Raw genomic sequence first — 8,475 nt, forward strand, 5'->3', positions numbered from 1 at the left:
ATGGGTATGGTATTTGGGTGGAGATGGTAAGGCATTGTTATTTTTGATATTTCATTCTCTTCTTCCTTGCTTCTTTAGGGATCATCCTTTCCTTTAGGAGAGTGTTGTTATATTGTCTCTGACTATAACCATTTCTATTGAATATCTTTGCCAAGTGTTGTAGTTCTTACTTTGTGCTCATCTTCAAAAATCCTAGTGGCTCATTACTAAAGTGTTGATTGCAACCTATTTTTTCATTGGATAATGAGGAGTATCTATGTGAAAGTATCCAATGGTATGGTTTTTATTCTGGTAAACATGATGGGATAAGCGAATAAGGATACATATTAATTAATTTAAAGGAGAAAATCAATTAAGGGAATGCTACTATTGTTTTCCACCTCCACCATAAATCTCGTGCTTTCATTCTATGAGAGCATTCGATATTCATACATATAAGAATTGGCCCCATTCAATGGGGTTTTAGTGGAAGGGATCGTAATAACGGCTTTTCAAAGTACTTGATGTACATATTAGTGGACATTTATGATAATGGTGATCCCATGGCTATTTCTTCATTCTATTCATATCTCATTCCTTGAAGGTTGAAGTATGTGGATTTGAAATATCCTTGATTTCCCTGATTTCTTTTTTAGATTTGTATTTTAGTAGATACTTCATATCTTGTAAGAATTAGATTAACTTTAGAAACAATTTTGGAAGAACTAATAAAATTGTACAACCACAAAATGCATTGGCTCATACAATTTGCTATCTTCATGGTTATTCATGGCATCAACCCAGTAGCTACTTCACGTGTTCAAATGATAGTAGAGTTATCAAGGAATTATTTTACATATTTTAGTTGATCAAATCATCATTGAGATATTTTATCAGATTTATTACATGTACATAAATTAGTGCCCAAATATTTTTCAAAGAGGGCATTATAAAACCAATTTGACTTGAGAATAGTTTTCAAAAATTTACATTGTTTCACCTAGATCTAAATAACTCATCCACTTGGTTAAAATGACATCATTGTTTGTGATACTAGATTCACTATGATTATAGATTTGAAATATGCAATGATATGAAATTTCAAAATACTTGTTTTTCATAGAATACAAACACAAAAATTCTTGATTTTAAGGAAATTTGTCATCTGTTTTGATTTTGTGAAAGTTGCATGTTTAATTTGATGTAGAATCTAAAAATATATTTTGTTAATTTTTCTAATTAAGATGTGTATCATCTTGATAACATCTTTGTTCAATGCTGCTCTGAGATCCATATATAAAATGTTTTCATTGATGCTAATGTAAGTGAGTAAGATAGTTGGGGATTATTTTTTATTCTATTGAGTATGCATACAAGGATATGTGTATTAGTGTTGTCTGTTGCTCATTTATGGATGATTTTCATCCATTTTAGTATGCCCATTGCATATAGGGTTATCAATGTGGTATGCTGCTCAGTTATGACACCATTAGATGTTAATTTCATATATTATTTTGAGTAATTTAACTTGATGTGTAATCATGCTTTACTCAAATATGTTTATCAAATAGATTTTTCATCATCAGCTACAATTTATGGACAACCCAAGGTGGTTCCTTTTGTAGAAGATTTCCAACTCTCTGCAATGATTTCCTATGGATTCATTAAGGTCTGTTGTTCAACATGATGTGTGCACTAGTAGTTATAACTCCATATTCTATTTTTTAGTTGTTCAGTGCCATTTCTATTTTAATAGCTATTCATATTTTCTGAGTATATTCATACAACCTTTTCACTTAAAATAATTTCATCATTAGTGGTTAGATGGACCATGTAGCTAAAGAAATCAATGCTCTTTCCATATGTCTCTTCAACTCTTCCTTGTAGATATATCCCATGATATTTATAAGGCAGATCTAGAGTAGAGAATGATTCCAATGAGCTACTTAAACCTAGTTGGAACTCACCCAAGTAGCCAAATTGGTAAAGATCCGAAGGGAATTCCAAATAAGCTCATGCCTTTCATCCAACAAGTGGTTGTGGGTAGGAAACCAATGTTGAACATATATGGTAATGATTACCCAACAAAGGATGGCACAACGGTAGGATAGAATACTATCTTCAATATTTGATGTTATTATAATTTTTTATAGAGATGCCAATTTGTTTTTTAGATAACATATAAATTTTTGGTTTTGAATATACACACTTACGAGCAACATAAGATTTTTCCAAAAATTTCATATTAGTATGTGGCAGAGCCAATCCCTTAGGATAATTTATGAGACTATTATAGATTAGAACATATTGATTTTGAACAACAATACTTGCTACTTATTGAACATTGATACTTGGACAACTTTAAGAGACCATTTTATAGGTCATAGATCTTTGAACCTATTTCTTTTGAAGCTTGCATATGTTTTTGACTCTTGTCAACTCTTTATTATGCTACTTTAACTCCTCACTCATTTATTTGTTTATGCATTTTAGATTGTCTATTTGCCACTATTTATTTTCTTTTTATTGTACTTGCAATGGTATTAGGTTCGAGACTAATTCATGTGGTAGACTTGGTTGATGTTGATATGCACTCCATAAGATATTTAATTCAAATGAAATAGGTAAATTTCCCTCGAGTTTCCTTATTGATATTTTTTCCATAAATTTAGATCACATGATAAGTAGATCTCAAAATTGTTTTAAGTGACAATGTACCTTTTCTATGCCATAAAAAGGGCTTGTATAGCTTTTGTGTATTGATTCCTTCATTTTTTAGTATAATCCTTAAATTTAGTTGTCTGATATGAAGATTTCACTGATATTTTTAAATTTCAATATGTTAAGGGTCTTAGCTTAAGAAGATATTATGCCTACATTGCACATTTTCAGTAAATATATATATGCCCTTTTCTGCTACAAATAAATATTAATATCGTGAATGATCAATTAATATATGGGAAAATTTAAATTGTTTTTTCCTAATTGGATGCGAAATTTTCAGGTTTTATTTTCTATGATGATGTTTTATTTGCTTTGTTTATGCAGATCATTTGGTGACATAGTGGCTACTATTGCCCAATTGAATAAAACTAGTTTGAGTTTCCCAAGTTTCATGATTGATATTTTTTCCATAAATTTAGATCACATGATAAAGATATCTCAAAACTATTTTAAGTGATAATGTATCCTTTTCATGCTGGAAAAAATGCTTGTATAAATTAATTGTATTGATTCCTTCATTTTATTAACATAGTCCTTAAATTTAGTTGTCCGATTTGAAGAATTCATTGATATTTTGACATTGAATATGTTAAGGGTCTTAGCTTAAGAAGACATTATGCCTACATTTCACATTTTCAATAAATATATGCCCTTTTCTGATATAGGTACATATTAGTATTGTCAATGATCAGTTAATATATGGGAAAATTTAAATAGTTTGTTTTGTTATTGGATACAATTTTTTCAGGTGTTCTTTTCTATGGTGACGTTTTATTTTCATTGTTTATGCAGGTCATCTAGTGACATAGTGGCTACTATCACCCAGTTGAATAAAACTAGCTTGAGTTTCTTGTGTTCCTCGGGAAAAGTGGCATTGGCATAGTTGATGTTGAGGTATATGTCATATAAATCCTTTATAGTATACTTTAGTTTATATGTCAGTGTTCATCATCTTTCATACCTTATAATATACATTGTATCTTCTTTCATTTTCAGAAGAGGAACTGAGTATTGATGGTAAGAAGTAGAAGTTGAAGAAAGAGGAAAGAAATAACATCAGAGCAACAAATACAAAAAGAGAGAGAGAAGATAACCAGTCTAGTGATACCCTTAAAGCTAATATCTTGCATGAGACATACACATAGAGACTGATTGTTAAGTTTTTAGAATTCGTGAATTCACCTATAATGCCTTGGAAACACAATGATGATGTTTTGAAGTGAAGAAACCATATTTTATTTATAAATTGTAGTCCAACCAATATTAATTTGGAAACTCATATTGTAATATTTGACATTTCATATAAAATTCATGTGGTTGAAATTATTTATAGTATATTGTACTTGATATTATTTAGTATTGTAATTAACTTGTGTAACTTTATGTTTTCATATTATATGAACATGCACATTGTGTAGCATTTTTTTTTAATTTAGTTGCAAAATCATACTAATTAATTTATTTGATTAACAATGAGCATATCAAAACAATCTAAAACTACTAAATTAGCAGTTTATGTTGATTAATAATGAACAAAAATAAAATGAATATACGATTGAATTAATTTTTTATAGTTTTATTAATGAAAGTAAGTGAAATGAATGTAAAATACTAAATTAATCGTTTATATAATGAATATGAAACTACAAAAGAAAGCTATAAATGATTACTATAAAATATAAATTTGTGATTAGAAATGACGATTAAATTTTGCATATATATGACTATTCGTAGCTAATTTACAATATCTTATAACACGCCCAAAAGTTGGTCATATTTCTTTGGTCATTAATTGATTACAAACGATGACTAAAATTTGCATATATATGACTATTAGTAGCTAATTTATACTATCTTATAATGAAAGCAACACTCTGGTCATATTTCTTTGGTCATTAATAGGTTTTTTTGTGATCATATAGTAGTATATTGTGTTGTGTATTTGGTCATTAATTGTGTAAATTAATGATTAAATCAATGACTAAATTAATGAGAAAATTTATGACTAAATATACTATTACACGATAAAATTGACACAACCAATTAATGACTAAACTAAAAATGACTAAAATTTGGTCACATTAAAAGATACTGTAAATTAGCCATTATTGGTCATCGACTACAAAATGAACGTTTATATTCAAATTTTAGTCATTTTTTTAGTAACTAATTAGCTATTTTATACTAGTGACCATATCCATTATAGTTCTCTTTAAGATCAACAAAATTCAACTCTTTAACTTACTTCTTTCTTTATATACTTGGATAAATAGAAGTTTCCAACCATGATTGTTGCTTTTAACATGGTCTTTCTCTCGATTATCAGTTCAAATGAGCTCATATGTCCCTGTTTGTGCACACCTCATATAATTCCTATCATCCATGACACTTCTTTATATTTTGTCACTAGCATCCTCTTCCTATGCATACTTATGCTTCAACAAATTATTTCATATCCATAAAAGGGCTCATTAGGAGCCACGTGCATTGTAGTTAACATAAGCTAACTTGATATTTATGGTCACTCATTGGATTCCTTGAACTGTCCACTAAATCACTACCTTTTATTCCCCTCAACCACTAACTTCTTGTGCCTGAACCTAGAATAGTTGGCACACTATCCACTGGCTTCAATAGGCTCTATTGTCAAGACCCATTAACCTTTACACAAAGCCAACATACCATCAATGACTACACATTGAAGAAAATTTCAAAGAATAATAAACTCTTACAATATATCATAAATGAGTTTTTATAAAGGAGAAGAGAAGGATAAAAATATAATAATTACAATAAATAGAAACCATAAAAAAGTATTTAAGAACAAATCTAAGTTTTTCATCAAATGTGAGTTAATTCAGCTAAGAAATTGCAAAGAATTTTATTATATCATACACATACTATTCAACATTTTTATAGCAGCCATCCTAATGACCATAAATTAGGCCAAAGGAAACTTAAAATAATCATTACACAAAAATATCATGGGAAAAACTAGGTTAGCAAAGCTCTAGGTTAGCAAAACTAGAGCTTTGTAAAACCATTAGTGACCATATCAAATTTGAAAATACTTATAGATATGTTGAGAGGGAAAAAGGAAAATTCTTCATGTACCTCCAATCATTAATTAAATTGTACATAGATCATGAATTATCTAGACTTTGCGAATGTTAACTGCCTCTAAATATTTCCACAATTTTCATGAATTTTCTAGAAGTATCCAAACTAACAATGTCTAAAAATATTTTTCTATGAATAATTTGGATTGATAAATAATTGTCAGATGAACTCATTTAATAGGAAATATTATTATTTAACATTATCCCTTAATATCAACTATTACATTCATTAGTACTAACAACTTCCCCTTAATTACAACAACTATTTCCTACTGGTCTAAGTCCCAAATACACTTACATGACTTAGATAAATTCCAAAACTTGTTTTATCTCTACATTTGGGTGTACGTTTTTCTTAGCACTACATGTAAAAATATTTTCTTAATTTTCCTCCAAATGTTATACTCTACATATCTTTTATTTTCTACTATATTATTTTGTTCTTCATTGATTTCTTCATCTATTTTTTTCCCTACATCTCCTTATACCTTAGCAACTACTGATTGAAACTTTCTGTTGAATTGTGTAAGATTAAAAATATTATATTCATGTTATTCCGTATCCTCTTCCACTACTATAATAGCTTCAATAAATCCACTGGTTGCCTTCATTTTTCCTATTCCTTCTTTTGTTTTAGAGATCTAGGGGATCAAAATATTCTCAAAAGTTGAAGTGCTCAAAATTTCTCAAAACTAGCGCTAAATCATAAAATTCATCATCTTGATTCCAAAACCACTTGATTCTCCTCAATTTGATGGCATATCATAAAGTTATGATGTTCTGAAGTTTTTTACCACCATATAAAAGTTAACTTGCACAGTTGACTGGGCCACTCACTGGCCTGTCTATATGATGGCATCATCAGCTGACTTTGAATGGTACAGTGTTAGTTGGACCAATGTCATGCTGACATGTGGCAGGATTTTATTGTCCATATTGGAAGCTTGTCATTGGTTGATTGTTTTTTGAAGGTGTCCACATGGGGGCTTCAATGTCAAAGAAATACCATAACACATGCGTTCATATTGGGGAAGAAAAATTAGGAGAAAGAAATAATATATTGATCATATAATAGGGAGGTAAATGGTTTTTATATGTTGTATATAAATATGTGTATTATAAGGTATTTTTGATGTAATAAATTGGCCATGTAGAGGCACAAAATAAGCGTGTTAGAGAAATAGAGGTTCAAGAGTATTGTAAGAGTATCAAGAGTGGGAGGGAGAAAGAAAAAACTATGGTAATGTAAGGTCCATAGTAGCCCATTATTCAAACCTATGACCTTAGTATTGACATGAAATTCATGGTAATGTTAAATTATTAAAGTAACATTCTCCTTTATCTTTCATTTTCCTTTTACTTAAATTTTTAACATTACCATGAAATGACTCAGGATGTTTGAGAGTGGTTCCAACCTCATTAGATTTCATATGGAGAAACTAGAATTTTAGATCTCACTCAAAATCCAATAGACTTATTAGTTTTTTAGGATTTCAAGATTGGGGAAATCGTAATATTTCCATTGGATTTTGTCATGTACTAAGGTATGGGATTCATATTTAATCAAAAGAACCAAACTCTTTATGTACCTTGATGTTAGTGACATTGGTTTGCAAACTCCTCTGTCATGACCCTACTAAAACTGTACCTATGACTCAAACAAAATCTTGACTTGACATGCTACATTTTTGCTGTCTTATGTTAATTCTTAGAGGGTGATATTAATGAAAACTATCCCAATATAGTAAATGGTTTTGATGATATGTAGGTATTTGTTGTAGAATGATTTTTTTGGATGTTAGAGTCCATGCAGAACCTGTTTGTTGATGTATTTTAGGTTAAGAAATGTATTACACTTGAATTTATTTTGGTCATGTGCAACCTTACATGCTATATAAATGAGAACTTGCAATTTTTGGACCTGTGGTTGATGAATATTATAACTACTAGATGAATGATGTTGTATGGTTAAATCAATGTTTCTATGTTTTTATCACAATTTCATCGTTCTAGAATATTTTGTTGACATATATGCGTCAAATTATATAAAAATATATATTATATAAAATTCATTCCCAAAATCACTCCCAACATGGGAGCTTTGGAAAATGTCACTCATCACTCTTGCTTCCACTCCCACTTCCACTCCCACTCCCAAGTAGCCTTGCTCCAGAAGAGACATGCATCACATTACTAATACCCCTATAATATATGCTTAATGTGTACGTTAAGATTTTTTACCTGTTTCTAATTTAGTGATCCTCCCAATGATGGGGTAGTAGAGAAGACAACATATATGGCACCTTCACCCTTTCCTTACATTAGTGATGAACAGGTTGAATGAAAGCGATGGAGCTATTGATACCAACTATTTTTTAGTATAGGGAACATGCATTTCACATGAGATAATGAAATAAACTATTTTTAGAATAGGGTGCATGCATGCTAAGGGCACGCATGCAACACCTTCAATTAATTCCAATTTAGATGTTGTTTCAAATTTAGAAATTTTAGTTTTTGATATATTTTTTCTAGTATTAGAGGTTTTCTTTTGTTATCTTTACCATGCATGATCTATTATTAGTAAGAGGGTGTGGGTCCTTAGTAAATTAAAAAGCTTATGCATGAGAAATTACCATCTTAGGTAGAGGAC

The sequence above is a fragment of the Pinus tabuliformis genome, chromosome 1_1 (assembly GCF_031772625.1).
Source record: "Pinus tabuliformis cultivar Carrire ecotype Pingquan chromosome 1_1, CPIR1, whole genome shotgun sequence".
NCBI lineage: Eukaryota > Viridiplantae > Streptophyta > Pinopsida > Pinales > Pinaceae > Pinus > Pinus tabuliformis.